This window comes from Periophthalmus magnuspinnatus, chromosome 23 (genome assembly GCF_009829125.3).
Source record: "Periophthalmus magnuspinnatus isolate fPerMag1 chromosome 23, fPerMag1.2.pri, whole genome shotgun sequence".
NCBI lineage: Eukaryota > Metazoa > Chordata > Actinopteri > Gobiiformes > Gobiidae > Periophthalmus > Periophthalmus magnuspinnatus.
The window spans coordinates 6,770,673-6,794,514 of NC_047148.1; the positions used below are offsets into that span (position 1 = coordinate 6,770,673).

The window sequence follows — 23,842 nt, forward strand, 5'->3', positions numbered from 1 at the left end:
CCAGCACAACCATCCATAAAATCTGATACAATTAGATGCAGGTAGAGTGCTGCGGTCTAGTGTTGATTCTGAATTCTATAAGGAAAATTAAAAAATAAAATGTAAAAAAAGATACTCCTGCGACAAGGAACACTCACAACATGGGCTTATAAAATAATAATAATAATAATAATAATAATAATAATAATAATACAAACTTTACCCATGCTTTTAAGTGTCATTAATGTCCAGTTTTCCCACACTTAAAAATAGGAACAAAATTAGGTTATCATGGCATAAATTATTTGTAAATCAAATCAAGAACATCGTTTAAAGTTAAGGAATGGGTTATGTTAAGATTAGGTTTTTAGGTCAAGGTTGGGCAAGTCTTAAAAATGTGAAAACAGATCTAGTTCATTTTAAATGCTTTGCAGTGGTCCAAAGCTATTCTTCGCTTACCTTATACATTCCAAGCATCCTAATTATTCACCATGATGAGCCTATAAGAGTGTTGATCGTAACAGTAAAGCTAAGAACAACTGGCATGCTGTAGTGCACTTCCTGATTATCGGACAATAAAACACTATACTATTATATGCAGCCAGTACATCATTGACTTATTTTGACCCCAAGAACAGATACATGTCTTTCAAGGTCAGGATTGGTCTCCAGGAAAATAATTAATGTCAATCATAGGTCCTCAAAAAGCATGGAACCCAACCTATGTGTTAGACACACAGAAGAAAACTGATTCTGGGCATAGTTGTTTGTCATGTCTTGTTTTTGTTCACACAGAAACATTTAGGGTGCTTGAAAACTAATACCACATATTTAGCTTGATAATGGTGGTGCATTCATTGAGAGATTCTCTAAATGACTGAGTGTTTAGTGGAGACATGAAGAGGGTGAGTGCTGTTGGGGAGGATGTAACTGAAACAAGTTGTTTTGGTGAGCAGCCAATATCTCCTGATGTGAGGCTTGGGTAACAGAGCAGCAGCAGCAGGCAGGTGCGAGTTAGATCTGAGAAAGCGCCAGGATTCAATTCCACATTCAGACAGTGTCAAGACTTACAGCAGTATAGAATGTATACGAGATAATATTCAGCTTCATATTTTAAACATTATTCAGGCATTTTATTTGGTATTCATCTTTGATGTTTGTTCTTGTCTTTGTACAAATTATGCTATACAAATAAACTTGCCTTGCCTTTAATGACTATGGAAGCATATTTCCCCCCCCCCCCCCCCCCCCAAAAAAAAAATATATATATATATATATATATAAACATGTAACAGTAATACAGTCCTAATTTATAAGCATATCAAGAGAGTATAAAGCAAGTAATCCTTAAAACTAATTATTATAGTTGCATACCTTTTATTTGACAAAATGCTGGATGCATGTTTTGTTTTTTGTTTTCCCTGCATTGTTAGGGTTACAAAGCACATTCTGTACAATGGACTTTCTAGTGGTCCGGTGTTCTTTTACACATTACTAAATAGCTAATGACAACATACTTGACTATATTTAGAATTTCATACATATTTGTAAAAAAATAAAAAATAAAAAAGAGATAATTTTTTCTTGAAGAAAACAGAGATGAAAACAGCAATGAGTTGGCAGGACTTGAATAGTGACCTGATCATGTGTTTAAACTTTCCATTTCAAGTGGTTTTGTGTGTTCTCTTCTTGATACACCACCTTTTATCTTCAACATTATTTGTGACACAATTAAAATAATGCCAAAATTAATTACCACTAAAGTGGTGCGGAAAGGAACCACATGTTGTATTTGCCCATCCTCCAGTGTCTTGTCCCAGGGCAGGAAGCACAGAGGGCAGACCCAACAGAGGCTCCCCGACCAGACCTCGCAGGAGGAGTCCCAACACAAAACCAGAGCAGGCCCCATAGTGGTTCACCCAGCGGGACAGAAAGAGGTTGCAAAAGACCTGTGGTGTCATTGGCGTTATTGTGTATAGGACATCTGCACTGACAATCCACAGAACTAGCAACACCCCCACCAGGCCACACAGGACAACAGACACTCGGATCACAACCATGATGCTCCTCTCTGAAGCCTGAAGGACAACACAAAAGTCTCTGCATTGAAACTATATTAGGGTAAATCTAACTTCAAAAATGTTTTGAACAGTAGCCTACCCTTTTATAGATGATGTTCTTGTAGATATTCCTGGCGATCTGGGAGGCAGCTGACAGAAGAGCAGAATCCACTGAAGACATGACTGCAGCAGCTAGTGCACCCATACCAACCACAGAGACGAAGAAAGGACACAGATGCTTTAGAGCTATAGGTAAGATGAAGCCAGCCATGCCCTGTTCATGCCCTGTTAAATACGCAGGTCATTAACTAATGAAGCTGCAATGATGTTTTTACATTGTATGATCTTTTCTCACATTAGTTATTGTATAACCAGTTGGTCTTTGTCAGGTGTTACAACTCTTAAGCCAATACAGTTCCTCTATAAAAAAAAAAAAAAGCTTTGAAAATATTGGACAAGAAACCCTTTACTTACCACAGTTGCAATGTTCTCTCCAAATACAATCTATCGAGCTTTCAGAATTTCATCAAATTTAGAAATGCCTGTTTGGTGTATAAGACTTTACATGGTTTAGCTCCACCCCCACTCAATGACTATATTAGGTACAGGTCAACTCTTTCATCTCGCTCCACCAGGGCCACAACCAGAGGTGACTGTGAGGTGCCTGACAGAAAAACCTCTTTTAGTCAAAATGTGTTTTCATATAAGGGCAGTGTTCTGTGGAACAGTTTACCACCTGCAGTAAGAGACTCCCCCAGCTTCACTACTTTTAAAGGCCATTTAAAGACATGGCTCAGGTCAACACAGATGTGTGATCATTTACAATAGTTTATAATGTGCAATGGGCAAGATGCAATATACTATTATCTAAGTCTGTGATCTTGAGACTGACCATCTCTTCATGTCTGTTTGTTTTATTGTATTGTCTCTCTGGTGTATTGTTTTTACTGTGTGTATTTGTTTTATGATTACATCAACCTGTCTAGGGACAGCAGATGGAAATTAGCCTTGGGCTACAATCTGACAACATATTTACATATCTTGTATATGTTCATTTGTGTGTTTTGTCCCTATTTAAAAATAAATAAATAAATAAATAAGGACTGCCCCCCGTAAAGGATGTCTGATTCCAGTCTGAGAAATGAGATTTACAATGATGTTTATGAAAAGTTTATTCAGTGTATATGTTCTAATAATGATTATGTTTAAATTATGAACTACTAACATATTTATATATGCCCCCCCGGTGGATGCAGCCACAGCTCCAACCAGGACAGATGGGATTCTCAGAATTGGGCACAACACAGCTCCCACAAAACAAGTGAGTTCAGCCTGAGCATCAGAGGCAGCAGAGAGCACTCTCTGATAGACAACCTGGTAACAAATCCCCCCTATGCCCTGAAAAAAAACCAACAAAAAAACAAACACTTAACCCACATTTCCAAACGGGGTCAGTTCAACTCAAGCCATTTGATTTCAAGATTCATTGTAATGTTTATGCACACATAAAACAAGATACTGTTTTGCAGAGCCTTTAAAAACTCTGTAGGTCTATAAATAATGCCATAGTCAGACAAATAGTATCAATAAAAGTAAACAGGTAGTGGTAGTGCAGGTAGTGAGTATGTTTAAGCTGGTCTTGAACCAGCAACCAAATAAAGCAGCAGAATACCTACTGACTTACAGAGTTTGACAACAGCTGCTTATGCATTCACTTAAAACAGTGTCAGCTGTGACTGAGGCAAAAAAAAAAAAAAAACAAATTAAGTTTGAGGTGTTAAGGAAGCAACAGTTAAAATGGTTAAACAGTGAACGATTAATGCTGTTAGAGTTTAACTATTGTGAAGTGTTAATATTGATTACAGTAAAAGACTTAACAATTGAAGTCAATGGAAAAAAATGTATTTGATTTAAATTAACTAAACAAAAAACTGTAAGAGTGACATTTATGAAAAGTAATAGCAGTAAAGAAAAGTCTGACTATTAAGAGGCAATGTGATTTTTTTATTAAAGTGTTAAGGAGTTGAAATATGGCAAAAAAAAAACAAAACAAAAAAACACACACATTTACTCAATAAAGACATTTTTTGGCAGTTAAATATTAATATTATGTGCAGAATAAGAAATGTGACTGGACAGACTATACTAGGATATTACCAGTAGCAGCAGCTCATCTATCCAGAGGCCTGCATCGTCCTGGCGGATTTTGCCAATCCATGGACTCTGGTATATTTCATTGACAGCAGAAACTGTGAAGTTGGCAGCATAAGGGCTAGTCATGATAAAGGGCACAGCCATCCACTGGAACATGGGGTCAGGATATACGCATTATAGAGTTATTCAATAATGTCATGATTTTCTTTGTGAAATCATACCAATCCAACAAACATGAGGATAAGCTGTATGACATCAGTGTAGGCCATTGAATACAGTGTAGATTATGGCCACAGCAGCTGACACCCACACAGCCACCCAGGGGGGATCCCAGTCACCATACTTAATGTCCCACCTATAGAGACACCGACACACGTTTGTTATAAAATCTAAAACAAAACATATAATCAAATATAACTTACCCAAACCAACAAGAATGCCGGCAATCCAAAATAGATCTGCTAATACAACAGGTATAAACAGCACAGCAGCTATTGTGCATCCATATTTTTCATCCTGAAATGGATCCATCAGAGTCACATAGTTCTTTGATCTAATTGGAGTTACAAAGAACAATCCACCTGGAGTCAAATATATTTCATTAGGAAATCGTATCATCACATTATAATATAAAAATAACAATATAAACCAGTATGTTAAAACCTGTAATTAGATTTAGTGGATAGGCAACAAGACCAAGTGCCCACAACAGTCCATCTGAGCAGTGGCCAGGATGTAGGCTCCTCCCACCCAAGTACCTTAAAACAAACATAATTTTGTTTAAGTGTATTTTGTTTTGTTAGTTTTTACATAATTCAAATAAACCCAACCTGTCATGGTGAAGATGCTGACAAAGATGTTTAGGTTTCTTCCTCCAACCAGTGTAATTTCACTTTGTCTCCCTTTGGATTTTCTTTCTTCAATTCGAGACTTTTTGGATGCCCAGATTCCAATGCCAAGAACAGCAATGTAAAATACTCCAATGGACAGGAGTCCTGGCCAGCTCACTGCCATCTTCACTGTAGGGAGAGATGCATATGGAGTGGATGACTAACTAAATAAAATGCTATATAAATAAATAATAATACAAATAATCACACAGGTTTGTGAACTGACTTGACATACAGTTAATTTACAAAAAGCTATGTATCATTTATTATTTTGTTTGATTTTTGCTGGGTTTAGTGTAGAAGTAAGTTGCACAATCAAATGATACATTTCCATATTGCGGGCTGGTTCAGACTTCTGCACTTTTTTGGCACGTTAACAGTCAAAAGAATTGCCGTCAAATAGGGCCAATAAGTTGGGACAAAAAGAAAGACAAAAAAAACAGCACCTGGTTTTCATAGCCTACATTGTTGGTCTGGAGCTAGGGAAGGCAGCAATACAGACTACACTTAACGCATGACCGCAACAACCCAGTGGGCCATGACGGGCACGTATGACAGAGGCCGACTGGCGTCATGGAGCCAAGCTCGTAGACAGTGGAAATGGACTGACACTACAGGAGCTGATTAGCTTCGCTACGCGGACAGTTAAAGTAAATAGTGTTGCATTGCCTACCTTTTACAACAGCACAACAGACACAGGTTTGATGAGAGCAAGGCACAGGGCTCTTGAGATCTATGGCACTAACAGATTGAATAAATCAGTAATTTAGTAGATTTATAGTAGGTTTATTTAACTGAAGCCTGGTAAATAAAATATCTGTAGGCTACCTGTAAACACAGGGTAGGAGCACACACCCTCAAAGTGTGTGACGCAGGAGGCAGTGACGCATGAGACGTATGAGACGTATGAGGCATGAGGCAAGAGGGGGAGCCCTTTTATAGGCAAAACTTGGTGGCAGAAAGCAGCGGGCATGCACTGCTACATTCACATTTGGTTGGTACATTATTCAGTCACACAGAATGGTGGAAACACTGCTGTCACAGCATTCTATTTAAAACAGTAACTCTTATTTTTTATTGTAATGCTCCTGAGAGGAAATGTGTCCATTTGGACCATCCGTCAATGGTTCAAATCCTTCTGCTGCCACCAATAAGATGAGACTGATGAACTTTTGGACAATGGGAATACTTTGTTTATCATGTGGTAACACAGAGAAACAAGAGAGAGAGAGAGAGAGAGGATAAAGATTCATAATTAAACTGCATCAACAGGTGCATGCGTACTCCGGCACTAGTGGGTATAAAATGTACCCAGAGACAACAAAAACGAAAACTCCCCAATTGGCCCAGGAATCAAGCCCAAATCTAACTGTACTGAGACAAAAGCGCTCACCACACTAATCAAATGTCACGCACCAAATTCAAGCAAAGAGTAGGAAATTAAACAATTTTATATTTACATAATGAGAACTACACTTTAGAGCTGCCAGTCAATGTTGTGCATGCATGTAGAATTGGATTTTGCCGTACAAACACACACACACAACTGAAACTCTTGAGTTAAGGTCTAGTTAAGTCTAAGGATGTTTTCAGACATGTTACTGTGCTCTGTGGAATAACCCCAGTGCATTAGATAAGTTATGTTTACTCAGCTCTTGAGTTTATTGTTGTTTACAAGCGTCATGCATCATTCACCCCAATTACTGCACCATGAGCCACATTAGAGCCTCACTTACTTCCATGACAATGAACTAAAAGTGAACAGAGTTCCATGAATATGCTCACAACCATTTTCCTGGAGCTATATGTATCTTTTTATTATTATTATTATTATTTTTACATGTGGCTAAATACACAGTGAGTGCAATGCACACTGGTGGGAGAGAAGAAAAGATGTTTTGAGTGGCCCACAGATAGACCAAAGCTTATCTGCAGACAGAGGCAGGAGAAGTGTCGCTGATATTAAGTAAATGCAGTTTTCCTTGTCAGAGGCAGGTTGCAAACTGAACGCTCTGCAGTGCCCATTCCAACATTGTAGCCTATGATCCAAGCCTATTTTACTTTCATCTCGGACTGCATGGTGAAAGTAGGTCGGCCTGAGGTCGGCCACTTTCACATCACACTCGCTCGACTAGAGAGGGTGACAGGAGCTGTTCCAAGACCGGGTGTTTACCGCGGTGCAGAATATGGGTTTTAGTTTCTCACCGGCCCAAGTGCACCACTCTTGGATCAGATTGTGTTTTTTTTTTTTTTTTTTTTTTTTTTTTTTTATTTAAAGAAGTTTAGCATGTCCTTTAGCATGTTGACATTGAGGTCTATGGTAACAGTTTCATTTTTTCTCTCCAAAGTTTGATATTTGATCCACTGGGCAATCACACATTTCATCTAAAAGACTTTTTAATCAGTAAAACCTGAAAACCCTGAAATTTCAGAAATTTCATGCTTTCTTGTATACCTTATAATCATAACTTAATTCACTGAAATATTTCAATGACATTATGAAAAATGATAAAATATTAGTATGACGTGACAGACAGTATCGGTAGAGAAGAGCAGGGTCGGAGATGGAAGAGCTGAGTGGGTCTAGGGAGCGGGATCTAGTGAGGAACAAAAGTATCCAATTTAGCAAATTCAAAAAGTGCAAAAACATGAACTGAGCCAAGCAGGGTGTATAGGTTGCTGGTGTGGACGGGCTTGGCTTGGGACACGTGGAATATAGGGTTGATGCGGAGGTAAAGGGGAAGCAGATGTATGGCAGACTCTCTTCTTTGTGATTTTGATGGGGCCCAGGAAGCAAGGAGAGAGTTTCCAGGAGTCAGTCTTAAGTATGAGTATAAGAGAGAGAGACAGGTATGTCCTGGGTCTTCCCAGTTGCCTCCTTCCGATGGGACATGCCCCAAACACCACCCCGGGGCGGCATCCAGGAGGCATCCAGAACAGATGTCCAAGATACCTCAGTTGACTCCTCTCAATGTGGAAGAGCAATGGCTCTACTCTAAGCTCTTCCCGTGTTACTGAGCTCCTCCAGCCACCCAGTGGAGGAAATACATTTTGTTTGCTTGTATCCACGATCCCTTGAATAGACATGCTAGCATATGATCTACTCAAAGTCTCACAAGCCAACAAGGCCGTATAGGTTTCCTTCAGCTTTACAGTGTCCCCTACTGTTGTCCACTGCCGCGACAAGCAGCACAGATCTTACGACCATAGCGAGCAGTCATATCCACAATGAAGCTGGAGAACATGAAGACCCTACTGATAGAGGGCTCTGCCAAAAGTTCCCAACAACCCTCACAACGCTGAGATCTGTCAAGTCTGTCTGGCCTCCTCCCCCACCAGCAGATCCAACTCACAATAACGTGGTGATCAGTTGACAGCTCTCTGCAACCCAGTGTCTAAGACATGCGGCGTAAGGTCAGATGACACGACATCACAGTCAATCATCAACCTGCGGTCCAGGGTGTCCTGGTGCCTTGTACACTGATGGACACCGTGTGCTTGAACATGATGTTTGCTGTGAACAAACTGTAACATGCACGGAAGCTCAGGTTCAGCCATTCTTCCCTATTAACCCTCTCCAGGTGTCACTGTAAACTTGATTAGCACAGAATAGCTATGATTCATGATCTCAGTTACTAGAAGTAATTACGTTCATTCACATGTATTCTGATTGGACCATGTAATGGCATATGTTACAAAATAGGCTATATTTGAATGCAAATTTGCAGTGTTTATAAATACATGTATCCCTCCTATACATGATCAGAGGTGGATAGAATAACCAAGGATTCTACTCAAGAGTAACAGATCTGCTTTTGGTATTACTGAACCTGGCAATAAAATATTGTAACAATATACATGTATGCCAGATGTTTCAACAGAGAAAAGTTTACTAATTTCTAAAAATTACTCAGAGAGGAAAGTTCTAAGATAAATATGACAATGGAGACCTTGGACTGCTGAGCAACTGAAGTTGTACGTTCAGCAAGAATGGGAAAAGATTCCTCCTGCAAAGCTTCAACAATTGGTGTTCTTGGTTCCCAAACGCTTATTGATTGTTGTTAAAAGGAAAGGTGATGTAACACAGTGGTAAACATGCCCCTGTCCCAGATTTATTGGAACATGTTGCAGACATCAAATTGAAAATGAGTGAATATTTGCATAAAAACAATAAAGTTTATCAGTTTTAATATTAAATAGCATGTATTTGTAGTTTATTCAGTTCAATATAGGTTTAAAAGGATTTGTAAAACATTGTTTTTTTTGTTTTTTTTAGTTTAGTTAGTTTAGTTTAGTTAGTTTTACACAGCGTCCCAACTCCATTGGAATTGGGGTTGTAAACAATTTGACTGGCACAAAGCCAAACAACCAAACAAATGCATTATATTTCAAATAAAGGTAAAGAAATACATTTCAAGGTTTTGCATTAAATATATCCTGTCATTTAACAAGCAATATAATCATGATGCACATATGTTATTGTTAAATAGTAAATCCACCTGGGAAAAGGCATTTCTTCACTATGTCTTCAGGCACACTATGTAACTTTTCGAGCTGAAGGTTTACCATTTGCTTATCTCATGGAAATTAAAATGGGAAAGTTGACAATCCAGTGTGTGTTTTACAAATAGTATTTAGTTTTGTTAGTTTAACTTGCCATACAAAAGATGATTAAGAGCTGAAATGGCATGAGAGTAGTTTGTTAGAAATAGTGAAGGACAAAAAACATGAAATAACTCCATAAAGAAAGAGCAGCAACAACAAAGACTCTTCTAAACTAAATGCTCACAAAGGCGATGACTAGGCATAAGCTCCTTAATGAGTTGTTCAGTTCTGAGAAGCTAAACTTTATACCTCCCACAACCCAATCCAACCCAACCAGCAGCTTCTGCAATATGCTAGTCCCTAAACAGTTACATTTTAAGTTAAGCCATCAACACATTTATTTATTTTTTACAATGCTTTAATACAATGGTTATGGGTGTTGACCAATTCTAAACTTTGCTAAAGATTGATGAGGTATGTCTGATTTGCTTTGATGTGTCTTGGTAAATGATTATCAGAATCAGAAAAAAAGTTTTATTGCCATTGTTGTCAGTGAACAAAATTCACAAACTAGGAACTTCCTTCGTCAGAAAAATATAAATCATTATCTTGTGTTTCTTTTCAAATTATAGTGCAAGTTCGGCAGGTCTTATTCTCTTCTTTTTAATTAGCAAAAATACACCCACAAGTACATTATTTATGCAGAGAACAGTTCCTGCTAGTAAGAGCAATATTTTTCATAAAAGCATGACAAATATTTCTCATAAAAGCAAGCACATGAAGTAAACCTGAACTAAAATGCCAAATACAATGTTTTTGGTTTTTTGGGTTTTTTTTTCTACTGACAACAAGACATGCCTGAAATGCCAAAGCAGTTATTGACCAGTCACAAATAATTTTCATTGGAGACATTATAAACATAATTATATAGTACATCAATGTTTCAGAGTGGGGTTTTAAATGACCAAAGATAGGAGATTGTGTGTTCAATGTGTGCCCTGCTGAACCCCAGTCTTCCAGGTACACTAGAAAATCAGCAAGAAAAAATATCCTCCCACTGAGTTTAAGTCTGCAAAACAACCACCGCTTGTGTATTATTTGAACATTGCAATACATTTTCAAAATAATCATGGCTACAGTCTTCAACCACAGCTGCAATCTCTCTAATAGTACCGTATTTTCCGCACTATAAGGCGCACCTAAAAGCCTTTAATTTTCTCAAAAACCCACAGTGCGCCTTATAATCCGATGCGCCTTATATATGGATCAATATTGGTCAATTATGACACCCGTAGTCAGGAGCCGTCGCTGAAGTAATAGCGATAATAACCCTTTAAGGACTGAGCACACTATGGGCCAGTATAGCTTACCTAGACCTAGACTTTTATTATTTTTAGCCATAAAAATCATGTTAAACGAAGTATCAGCATTTGCTGCATTTTTTCCACACAACTACTTCTATTTTACACATCCATCCGTATTTTTTCTTTTACGTGTTGAATAAATGACTGGGAAAATCCCCGCAGCCCCGCGCTCTCATTCAACACCTTCAGGACAACAGAGGCAGATTACCGTAATGACGGTAAAATATTTAGATAGCCCCATGTCTCCGCTTTGAGACGCCGTTTGAGTTTACACGAGAGCACGACTGGGCGCGGAGTTACACTGCTGGAAAGTCCACAACCCGCTCTATCTGCAACGACAGGATCCAACGCTATAGGGTTAACGGGGAGACAGCGCCGGGCAACATACGCCACAATCAATGGATTGCGGATGCCTGGGCTGATATATCAGTCTCAACTGTGGTCCGAGCTTTCGCGAAGGCAGGAATTGTCACTGAACAGCAAGACAACAGCGGCGACACGGATAATGGCGATTTTGACGAGACGGAATCAGGCACTTTGAATGAGCTCGACCAACTGTTCAACTCAGACACTGAAGAGGAAGAACTCGAGGGATTCGTGAATGAGGAATAAACTGAAAAAGTGAGGCTTTACGTGTTTCTTTCACGTGTTTACAAATAAACAAGGCTGGGAGATATTGTGAATATGGACATTAACGTTTGAACAACGTTGAGTTATTGTAATTACGTTGCACTATTTCGAGAGTTACTATATTGTGAATGCATTAACTTGTTTTGTGAGTTTGACTGACTTATCTGACTGTTTTGTTGACATTCCCTTCAGTGCAGCTCCATCTCGTGGATGCGTAACACAACCCCAGCTACTACAGTAGTTTATATTCTATGCGCCTTATAATGCGGTGCGCCCTATATGTGAAATTTGTTTTAAAATAGGCCATTCATAGAAGGTGCGCCTTATATTCCGATGCGCCTTATAGTGCGGAAAATACGGTAATACTAATCTAAAGATCTTTCACACTGTGTCCATGGGTTTCAGGCAAATGACTCCTGATTTGAAGTATTTTGTGAGGACCTTCCTTTTTCAAAAATCATAGTATTTTGATGTTAATTGTGTTATTGAAACAAAGGAGAACCGTTGCCAGAAAGGAATCTGTATGTCTAAAACCAGTGAATATCAAGATACTGCCCCGGAATAAAATTTGCAATAAAATGAATCATTGTGGTGGATATGTTTCAATAATTTAGGGCTTTCTACTGGGAAAGAGGAAGACAAAGGCTGAGGAGGCTGGTGATCCTACTGCATAAGACTCAGATTGATGGATGACAGGTAAGGAACGATTTATGAAGTGAATTACAAATTTCTGCACACTAAAGGATAACGAAGTACGTCCCACTCCTGAGCTCTGCATATGTGACACTCATCCACATCAAGCCCGTCACTGAAGTAAAATAGTGGCACAGTTCAATTAATCAAATTTGTCATTGTCTGAGAGGCTGTTTACATAATCTGCCCAGGGCTATGAAATCCCTCTCCCTCCCCCTGGCAACAGCATATCAGTGTGTGTGTGATCACATTAACATTGTGCAAAAAAAAAATCTGGAATTATCTCTAAATCTACATGGATGCTTGGTGTGAAGACTACACTTTAAAGAACAAATATTTAATTTTTGTGTCTTTAATACTCATTTGCTTTAATACTACACATGCTGTTGGTCACCTTTGGATAGGTATTTCACGCTTTCTAAGAATAATGTCTACTTTTGGAAAATAAACTACACTTCCATTTCCAATCAAGCATTTTGATGTTGGCCTCTGCTGTCTGCAACGGGAATCCATCCATCCATTTTCTTCCGCTTATCCAGGGCCGGGTCACGGGGCAGCAGTCTAAGCAGGACTCCCAGACTTCCCTCACCCCAGACACGTCCTCCAGCTCCTCTGGTGGGACCCCAAGGTGTTCCCAGGCCAGCAGAGAGACATAGTCCCTCCAGCATGTCCTGAGTCTTCTATGGGGCCTCCTCCCGGTGGACATGCCCGGAACACCTCCCAAGGGAGGCGTCCAGGAGGCATCCTGAGTAGATGCCCGAGCCACCTCAGCTGGCTCCTCTGGACGTGAAGGAGCGGCAGCTCTATTCCAAGTTCCTCCCATGTGAATGAGCTCCTCACCCTATCCCTAAGGGAGCGCTCAGCCACCATGAGGAGGAAACCCATTTCAGCCGCTTGTATCCGTGATCTTGTCCTATCAGTCATTAACCAGAGTTCATCGTAGATCGTAGATTGACCGGTAAATTGAGAGCTTTGCCTTTCGACTCCTTCTTTACCACAACAGACCAATACAGCGACCTCAATGAAGCCATCAGGACAACATCATCTGCAAACAGCAGAGATGAGATCCTGTGGTTCCCGAACCGGACCCCCTCTGGCCTCTGGCTGCGCCTAGAAATTCTGTCCATAAATACAATGAGCAGAGTCTGTGACAAAGGGCAGCCCTGGCGGGTTCAACATGCACTGGGAACAGGTCTGACTTACTGCCGGCAATGCGAACACAGTTCCTACTCCAGTCATACAGCGACCGGACAGCTGTTAGCAAAGGGCCCCAGACCCCATACTCCCGGAGCACCCCCCAAAGGACACCACGAGGGACACGGTCGAATGCCTTCTCCAGATCCACAAAACACATGTGGACGGGCAAACTTCTATGAACCCTCGAGGACAATGGGAATGAACAATCAAAAATAAACAAATAAATCCCATAGGAAATGTGAATGCTATGCTAATAGAGTCATGCAGGATGAGTCTGGTGATAGCTTATGGGCTTAGTCTAGAGTTTTACCTGTGATGCAATAATTTGGGCAAATTGCACAGAGAAGATGATTTCTTAATGGCCGATCAATGAATTAATGAAACAGTGTGAATAAAAAGGTATAGTATGTAACTTTCTGGAGGTGGTGCATCACCTGCATGATTCTATGGCAATAAAACCATAAAACCATACTTCAGAACATTCCCTATGTGAATAGATATGTTATAGCCAAAAGAATATTTCCATGGAAACATGTGTAGCAGCTGTTCTGTTACATTTATGTTAGCAAGTAGTTTTTTAGTACTCTGCTTCAACAGAAGTAAACTGTCAGTAAACTATCCATAACTAACATTTAGATCAAATAATCAAAACATATTTTTTGTTATACATTACTTCGATGACATTCCATTCTCTAGCATTATAAGTTTATGTGAATTTGACACAACAGGTTTCTTCTTAGCCTCTATTCCCCTCTCCAGACATCACTGAAGAATCAAAAAGCTCTCTAGTCTGCTGGCATCATGTTTTTTTGTTTTGTTTTTCACTCGCAAAATTGAACAACAGATAAACACCTTTGCCCCCTTGTGTGGCTTAAAAAGACTTACACAGTTTAACGTAGCCTATTTAACAAGTGTATTGCTTCTGGTTAGGCTAACAAACCCTTTCCGTTCTGTGTTGGTGGCTGTACCCTGGAGCAGAGCCTGATTTCTCCTCATTATCCCGGTGGAAGGCTCAGATTCATCTTAAGAATTTCACGCTGCCTGGCTGTATTCATCTTGCTCTCAATAGTATAGATCCTGCCAGGGCAAAGAGAAGATAAAGTGCCCCTTAGTGTCCCCACCTCCAGACACAACAGTTGGTTTGGTGTTTTAGGAGCATAGAGGCAATTCTTTAAAAGGCGATGTATGGAGTGTGATAGGGATGTGTTCGCTGTTTTAATGAGGATTTCAAGGACCTAACTGTGGAATTGTGTGAAATATACTGCAGACCCACCATATACTAAACTGGCAAGTATCTTAAGGACACACAAGCAAATCTTCAAAAGCCAGTCACGTTGTATTTCTTTATTTCCCGATAGGTCTAAAATTATGCATGCAGGAAACACAAGTAAATCCATAGACTATTGGTTTAATTTCACTATGCATCTATGGCGGCTATGTGGGTGGCACTGGACTCTCGCCTCACAGCAAGAAGGTCCTGGACCAGGTGAGGCCTTTCAGGGGTTTGCTTATTCCATGTCTGGGTTGGTTTCTTCTAAAATCTCTGAGTAACCCTGAAAGAATAAAGTACACAAATACAAAGGTTAAAACATACAGATATTTGGTGGTAAATAAATAGAACTTTTTTTCTAATTCACAAGTGTAAAGCTGCAGTATTTTATTATCAGGCCTAACAGAGCGTATGACCAGGCAAACTGTGAACCAAACTGCGCTATTTTCCAAAGCGTAGTCAAAGCACTTTTTTCTGTCTATAGAAAAAATCTGGGATGCAATTGTCGCCTCTGATGGCACAATCCTGGATTTTTGTTTATCCTGCATCTTGTTAATACACAATTTTCTGGTCACATCAAAACAAGGCAGTGAGACAGTGACAATGAGAAAATGAGGAGATCTGAAAGTCAGCGGGAGTTGGCGGAGGAGAGAGCGACAGAGTAGAGCAGAGGAGGATGAAAGAGCAGCGTATAAAGGCAACAAAGGAAGACAGCAGGGATTGAAAAGTGAACCACAAAATATAAAGTGAAAGGAGACAAAACCATCAGAGTGGCCAAGAAATACATGGACAGGATATACTTAATTAAAAGAAGAATTGAGGGACTAGAAACCAACATCAGTGCGAGAATCTCAGTGTGACACTTTTTAGAGTTAGACTTTAGATTCACAAAAGGAAATAGCTTTGTTATAAAACATTAATGAACAGTGAATTGATCATGGGATTGAATACCAACCAAAACTCATCCAAAATATCCATAGAGATGCAAAGAAAAAAAGTAAACAAGAGCTTTGGGAACAACTTGATTGAGAGGTCACAATCAATCAGGTTGAATGAATTGATCACTCTATAGTGTCAGAATACATTTAAATGTACACTTAATTTTGTATTTAGGATCTTAAAATCAGCATTGGTTTAAAGAGTTTAATTCGATACAATGACGTTAATGCTAATTTTGGACCCCTAATATTTTAAATTAATTTAAAGGTCTTATTTATCTAGGCCTCACCTCCAATCTGGTTCCAGTCAGTCTAAACATTGTGAACTGATAGTGTGAAATAAATTAAAAAAAAGAGAAGCTTGACCTGTCTTGATATCCTCAAGTCTGCCTTTATTAATTTGATTCATTCCTTTGGATGCAATATGATTGGCATCCAAAATGAAAGCAAAGTGTATTTGCTGCTTTTTTATTATTATTATTATTTTTTTTAAGACAGACTACTTATCCTTATAAACTCTGGTAGAATAGAAATAAATGAGTGGGTTGGTGTGGTGTTTGGACTGAAGTCATGGTCTGTCATTGGACCTACAGCTGTGGAGACACAATCCTGTCACCACCCCAAAACATCACATGGGAAGAATATCAACTGCTATTGGTGCATCTGTATATGATACCATAGTAACGAGGAGAATACGATGAAGCGGAGGAGGTGAGGGATGGAGTGAGGATGCAGGTGAGAGGAGATGAGAGAACAGAGGAAGTCTAGAGGGGCACAGTGACAGTATGTTGAATTATAAATGCGATGAACTCATAGTCTGAGTAGTGCCTTCTTCAGTGTGGGTGGTTCAGTGATGTGATGTGGCACACAAATGTCATGCACACATAATGTCATAAAGGGGAGAGGGTTTATGCAGGAGGCTGCTGCTACTGTGCATCTGGATGTGTACAGTAGGATCATGTGATATTGCATACTATAAATAATGTGGTTGGATCGACATTCATTCCATATTAGCTAGAGTGGCACCAATTGCAAACTTGTGAGAAAGTATGTGGTTGTATGACATATGGCTGTGCATGGGCGGTCCACCCTTGTTCATTTTCTTGTCTTAAATAAAAAAAAAAAAAAAAAAAAAAAACTGTAATCCTATACTTTCCAAAAACTAGAGTCTGGTCACTGCTGAATGTCCCCTGGTTCAGATGGGATTGAATAACAGGTGGATTAGCCAATCAGGGACATGCATGGTCAGTCCAAATCAAAACAAATATGGTTGTTTACAATGGAGAAAAAAAAAAAAAAAAAAAAGCATTTCTGCAGAATGAGGTGAGAGGGATATAATTTTATTCAAAATGATGTGTGACGAATGAGCTCCTTTGTTTCACATGCGTCACAGAAAAAAAAAAAAAAAAGATGATGCCCTCCTCTCCAGGTATTAGAGAAAAAATTGCATTGACTATAACTTGCTCTTTGACTGCAGCTCTAATTGGGATTTCTTGTAGTGGTGCATAGGCTGTGATGCGGCGTGTCTGCTATGCCGTTGTGTCAGAGCCGTGTAATGCCCTGCTACAGGTTCGTGGCTAAAACATAGCCCTCTGTAGACATCAGCTTTTAACTAATGTAATGTAATAACCCTTCTTTACATATCAGGTTCAACGGGGATCCCACCTGCGGTCTTGCCTTTTGGTGCGGTCTCGCCCTGTTCTTTATGCATTGTGTGTGAACTGTCCTTGATGTGCAACAAACTTGACAGACTTATTTGAACTGTGATGATGAACGACAATGGAACTGTTAAAAAACATTTCAAAAATATATCCTGTCATGGAATAACTTAAACCTAGTTTCTATCGACTCATCAACAAACATGCGTGTCTCAATTTATGATCATGAACCTATCTGAGGTAGCATTGTTTGGTACCCAACTGACAACTCTACCACACAAAACTGGCATACTGGTTTGTGAGTCGTATTGACCTTATTCCACGCTGCCCACTTTTGCCTCTAAATGCTACTAAACCGCACTTTCTTTGTGGCGGCACTACTCGTTAAGCGGAAATCCCATTCATTTCAATAGGGAGAAAAGTTTTCCCACAAAAATATGATATGGAGTAGGTTGATTTGCGTGACATGTTCCTGTTTTCATGTGCACCAACAACTCAACAATGCACCAAATCTGTGGGAGGCTTTAAAACAGCTCTGTAGTCCATATAGAACTTATTTGCTCTCAAATCGGCAGCCACATACCAAATAACGCCGTGGGTGCCACCCGAATGATGGTGGCACCCACGGCACCTTCCGGAATAAAGTGAATAGGACAGATTAGACACATTTAAACACCTCCTTCGTGGGTTTAGTCGGGCTGTGCAATCTATAATATTGTGACTTGTCTGTCCGCCGGACCTAGCTGGACAGGTTATTATTAATTTGACAAAAATTTTGACTCTCGAATCCACAGCGGAGACAAAATCATACATAAATGTTCAACTCATGTTTTCTGCTAAATGTCAGTCTTTTTCCCCACTCCGAGCGCATTAATGGGTTTTATGTTAGTGAAAATTGCCAAAACAACTTAAGTATTGGAAGTGTTGCGTTGGAAAAATATGACTCAGCCGTAATAGCACATAGAAAATGCCCCGATGCAAATTATACACAACAGCAGCTTTGACATTTTCATCTGCTCCATTCATCTGGTGAGAGTCTGTCAGTGCGTAATGGGGTTTTATTCAGCTCCAGCTCGATTAGAGAGAAGGTAGAAGCAGGAAATTTGGGGAAAGTGGTACAAAGTGGAAAAGTAAAGGACACAGACGGATGAGAGAGGAACCGAGACAAATGTGACGATGTGGAGATTGGAGGGCAGAAATACACACACACACCAAAAAGTGTCCAGGGGTTAGAAAAATTGAGAAACAGATATGATTTGACTATTCACAGTCAGTCGATATCATGTGTTTCGATTGGTTTTGTTCAGTAACAGTGTATTTATTGGCACATTCACATGAAAAACAAACCCGTAAGTTTATGGTCTACTCTGTCAGCACAATTTATCCCTTCACCTTAACAAAGTGATCGCTGAATCCTACATGTGTGAATCAAAGTCTTTTTTTTTTTTTTTTTTTAAAATAACTGCAGCAAATATAGCGTTATGTGAATCACCCAACTCCTTAAGCTCTCGATGAAACCACCAGGCCTGTCAATAGAAATTTGCGAGCTTCTATTGATCAAATTAAATGTTGGGGCTGTATGTTTAATGCAATGGTTTGTTTTATCTCATGAAATATTTCCCCAATACCCAGTGAGTTAAATATGATCACCGACTACAAGCTTTTCAGTTTTGATCATTTTTTGGGGGTTGCAGAAGATTTTTAGTGGAGTAGGAAAGAGATTGAATCGAAAATGGCATTTTGTGAGAAAAAAATCTACAATTTTATTTCCCTCTAATATAAATTAATAGACAGAGGTTCCAATTTTGGTCCCCTAAGACCCTGGGGCCCAAGACAATAGACCCCTTTGCCCCGTTTCGACTCCCCCGGAAAACACAACGACATGGTCAAGAGGTCATAAAGTTGATTTACTTATTTTATTCTATTTTTATTTATTTATTTATTTATTTTATTAGTTGGCGGTACTGATGGAACATTTGGCTCTCTAAAGTAGTACTTCTACACAAAATATTTATATGTGCTCCTTCAGTATTGTTTCTTAAGTTCCTTTACTGTAAAATGTGATAAAATAAAATAAAATAAAATAAAATAAAATAAAATAAAATAAAATAAAAAAATAAAATAAAATAAAATAAAATAAAATACAAAAATAAAATAAAATAAAATAAAATAAAATAAAATAAAATAAAATAAAATAAAATAAAATAAAATAAAATAAAATAAAATAAAAAAATAAAAAAATAAAAATAATGAGTTATGATTCAAATTAAGGATTTAAAAAGGACAAATTCGGTCATGAACGCCCCATCCCCAATCGAATGTCTTCAGTTAAGTTACTACAGCCTCTTGTTCATATGGGGAGACATTGGATTGTCAACTTTTATTAAATCATGTCTCTACCATAAAAACTTGCTATGTTCACATCAGGGAAAAAGGATGGACAACCTGTTTATGTGATAAGAAATGTATTCAGTCCATAAGAAGGCACTCAATTAGAGTAAAGGGGTCAAAGGAGGAAAGACTGTGGATATGAGAGTTTTAATCTAGTCCAGACATCATCAATCACTCCAGAGCAAGTTCACACTGAATAAAGCAAATGGGACAGAGGAGAAGAGAAGGCAGAGGCGCTAATGTTCTGCTGACTCACAACTACGAAAACAGAGCTTTTATGGTGGATACCGTGTGTGTCACTCATAAGCACACAAACACACAGGAAGTAATCAACACAAGAAGTCAGTGGCTTTTTAGAGGAGGAACTCTGCACAGCTACATTGGGTAGTCTCCTGGGGCGCTCACCAGAGTGTAATTAGGTCGTGCTTGGTCAGGAGTTTTATTGGAGACTGGGGACTTGTCTGGGGCTAAAACCATAACTTTTCACTGAACACAATTAGGTATGGTGTAAGGTGGTACTATAAGCTAATATTGGCCTGGAGTCTGTCGATGTATTATAAAATCTCACCAGTTTTAATCTCAATCTTTTTCTGTAATTTCCATTTTTGGATTCAGAAGAAAATCCTCCATATGTATCACGGTTTTATGTCAGATACCCTACCTAATGCAATCCTCTTTATTTTGGATTTGGACCCACACAAGGAGTATTGTCCATTAGAGAATTATTTCTAGCTCACAAATCCTTGCGCACATCCCAGCTAATCTGAAAAAAACTGCAACTTTTTTTTTTTATCAGTGGTTAACCATACACAGAGCCAACCTATCCCTATGTGCACCTCCTTGTTCTTGTCCACAACATACTTGCAATTGTGTTTTGTTTCATTCACACATGTTTCAGTCACCTTTTATTATTGGTCTGTCCACATCTCCAAAGCTCGAATGGTCTGTTCTACCGTGTGATGTCATAAAGCTGTAGTTTTCAAATTAACAGCTACTTTTTACCTTTAGTTCAGTAGAGATTAGAAATTCCAGGGCTGAGATTATCCAAATGATTCTGCTGAAAGTGTATAGAGGTTAAAAACACAGTGGAGCACTTCCTGTATTATCATGTGACATCACAAGGTGGAACAGAGTGTTTTCTGTTCTGAGAGAAGTACTGAGCTTAAACATCCAGGGTTTTTGTATTAAACATATGTAAATGAAACAAAACACAACTCCAGGTAAGGATTAGGAAACATTATAACAAATCACAAAATTGCGTAATATAGACCCTTTAACAAACTGTAAAAAGACTGAAGACAAAATTAACCTTTACCAAACATAATCATTTACAACTTTGATTAAAAGCTTATCTACAACATGTAAGCAGAAATGTTCACAAAATGGGTATTGTCAAATAAAATGGGAATGTCACATGATATGTCTTGTCTAGGAGTCATTTTGGAATCTCTTATTGACAATCTGACTTGTGCAGCTCAAAATTCTGCTTGGGTAACCACTTCTTGTAGACAGTCTGAACGTTATTGGCAGTTATTCAGCCAAACAAACTTTAGCAGATGCCAGTATTATGATTATTTACAAAATGCCGTCTTTGGCTCTAGGACAAATTTAAACTAAGTGCAGAGGCTAATTTATAAGTTGGCACTTCCAGATTATGCATTCACTTATATACCCAGAGCTGGGGTTGATCACATCTATGAGACTTTGGGGAGGGAGAGATGAATTGAGAAACTCTGTCAATTAAACTGACAGTCTGGTTAGGGTGAAAAATTTGTAATTTAATAAAGTTAAATTTACTGCAGCTGTGACATTTGTTGGCAATAGATTTAAGAAAAAATAAAAACAAATGTGCAACAGTTGGTCATAAATATAAATATGAATCCATAGGGGTGGATTGATCCGACATTGATTTTCAGACCTGTGTGATTGGAATGGCATCAGGAGAAAATTACATGTCCTATCTGGAGAGCTCATTTATGGTAAGACTTTAAGGGATTTCTGAGTAGTAAAAAAAGTCCCCTATAATGAAATACAGATACATTTACAGTAACATCCTAAAACATTTCAGGCAAAGTAATAACATTTTCATGGAAAGCAGGACTGTAACATTAACTAAACAAAAAATAAAATCCATGTACAGAGTTTTTTTTATATATTATATCTTCAATTCTCTGCCATAGACATCCTTCTATTTATGTAGCATACCTGTCTGTGTCAGTGTGGTCACTCAGTAATGGGATTGAGCAGCTGATGCTTTGGCCACTGAGTTGTTAATGCCTATGTTTTACAAATGTCTCTCTCCTACCTCCTCTTTCCCTCCATCTCCCTTTCTGTTACTCTTTTTACCTCTCTTTTTCTTTTCAGCATGACAATAACACTGAAATAGCGTGGTAACTAAAAGTATAATTATACCAATTACATAGAAATGACTCATGGGAACATGTGTCACTCTATTTTCATGGTAATATTTTAACATTTGATATATTGTATTCTCCATTCAACTAATAATCTGTTTCCTCACATTCAGAAGCAAGAGACATCAGATGCCATTTTATGTCCTTTTTCAGGGATGTTTTGCATCCCTCTTGTAATGGCACAGGAGAGAGAAAAGTGAAATTGTATGGCCCGTTCTTTTGTCTGTGGAAGGTTAATGAGTGTCCATTCTTAGTGCAGTGCCAATGTCAAAATAATTTGTGGGATTTTGCATTTGGAATAAACGATGTCAGAGGTTGTTCATACATCTATAGGAAGCATGAAAAGCAGCAGGTCTACTGAAGTGTACTGAAGGACTAAGACAAAAATGCATTTGGTTCAAGACATGAATTATTTTTTTAAGTGGACATATCACATATTAATATGGGTTTAATTGGCTCAAAAACATCCTATAAAACAGACTTGTTATGCAAAATAGACTTTTCAGAGATTTTAACCAAAACCGTTTTCCAATCAATCCCGATTTTCACTGCCACCAGCATAGAACCACTGCTCTGTACTTACTTTGTTTTTCAATATTATTTTCTTAATCAATGATAGATGGAGGATTTGGCAGTGCCACAAAGTCATTTTGGTCCAAATGCAAAATAATCTGCTACTGGCTAGTGTGATCTGCAGCTATCCATAGGAGGGGCTGACAGCTGCATGGCTCTGTTGTGATTACATTTACATGACATGAGCGGACTTGTTTCTTTTATTAAGTAATTTTAGAATTTAAATTATCCAAATTATAAAATAATGATCCACAGGTGTCATAGATTATAACTATAGAGCAGACACAAGCACAATAGGTCTTTAATGCCACCTTGGTATAATATTTCAGGTTTTCTAACTTAGAATTGCATGTGTCTGTTGTCAGCAGTGGGCATGAACAATGAAAAATAAATACAATCCTTTGGCAATGTGAGTGGTATGCTACACGCATTGTGTTTGTTGCGAAATTAATTTGAGTGCAGATCTACCTGGGGAAAATTAAAATAAAGATTTCTGAGCATGGAGTAAGAAAACCTTGAACAGGATAAATGAAACAAGCATAAATTAAGCAAAATAAAAACCCCATGTGTGTTTATGATGAGTGTCCAATATGGTTAATTGCTCAAAAAGTTAGTTTTGCATGATGACTCATGAACTGTATTAAAAGTAATATTTGTGTGCAATTCTTGATAATAAGGTAGGGGTAAAGTGCGTTTTTGTAACCAGTCGACTACAGCACCAGAAACCAGTGGAAACCTACACAAACATAGCAAGATCTTCACAAAGAGAGGCCTGTCTGACCCAGGAATCAAACCCAGAACCCCCGTGCTGCGAGGTTAAACACTAACCATTCACCACCTACATGTAAATATTCTCATACATTTCTAAGCTAACCATGATCTTGTATTTGGATAGATTTGCATGTTGCTTTTCAAAGGAAATGCCAGTCTGCACATCAATCACAAATAAAACCCATGTCATTGTGTCACAGAAGAGAAGACCTACAAATGACCACAGAAATCGCAGACATGCAAAAACGCAAAAACAAATAGCCTATTGGTCAAATTGCCATGGTGTGAATAAGAATTTTGTATTTTTCCCCACAT

General features: G+C 38.6%; 1 pseudogene; it reads right to left on the reverse strand.

The window, feature by feature from the left end:
• Positions 1-1,604: 1,604 nt before the first annotated feature.
• On the reverse strand, positions 1,605-5,208 carry LOC117391455 (high-affinity choline transporter 1-like; annotated as a pseudogene).
• Between the last annotated feature and the right edge of the window lie 18,634 nt (positions 5,209-23,842).